Below are 262 nucleotides of genomic sequence, written 5' to 3'. Positions count from 1 at the left end.
AGGTCCTGTCAGACCAACCTGGTGGCCTTCTATGACCAGGGTCACCAAATTCTTAGATGCAGGGGTAGCAGTGGACGTAGCCTTTCTGGACTTTCGGAAGACCTCTGACACTGTCTCTCACCCTGTTCTCATTAAGAAACTGGGGGACTGTGGTGTCAACACCTACACAGTCAAACGGGCTGGAGGGCCACACCCTGAGAGTGGTGGTGGATGGGTCATTTTCGACCTGGAGGGATGTGGGCAGTGGGGTCCCCCAGGGCTC

At 56.1% G+C, this 262-nt stretch overlaps 1 protein-coding gene across 5 annotated transcripts in view; it reads right to left on the bottom strand.

Annotated features, from left to right (window-relative positions):
* The window catches only part of MAPK8 (mitogen-activated protein kinase 8), a 171,243-nt gene that overhangs the window by 75,279 nt on the left and 95,702 nt on the right, over positions 1–262 (bottom strand). The gene's annotated exons all lie outside the window — the stretch shown is intronic.

The sequence above is a fragment of the Gavialis gangeticus genome, unplaced genomic scaffold (assembly GCF_001723915.1).
Source record: "Gavialis gangeticus isolate Ggan-Ray unplaced genomic scaffold, GavGan_comp1, whole genome shotgun sequence".
NCBI lineage: Eukaryota > Metazoa > Chordata > Crocodylia > Gavialidae > Gavialis > Gavialis gangeticus.
Note: the sequence above shows the minus strand (reverse complement) of the source record. Positions and strands in the feature narration are given on the sequence as shown.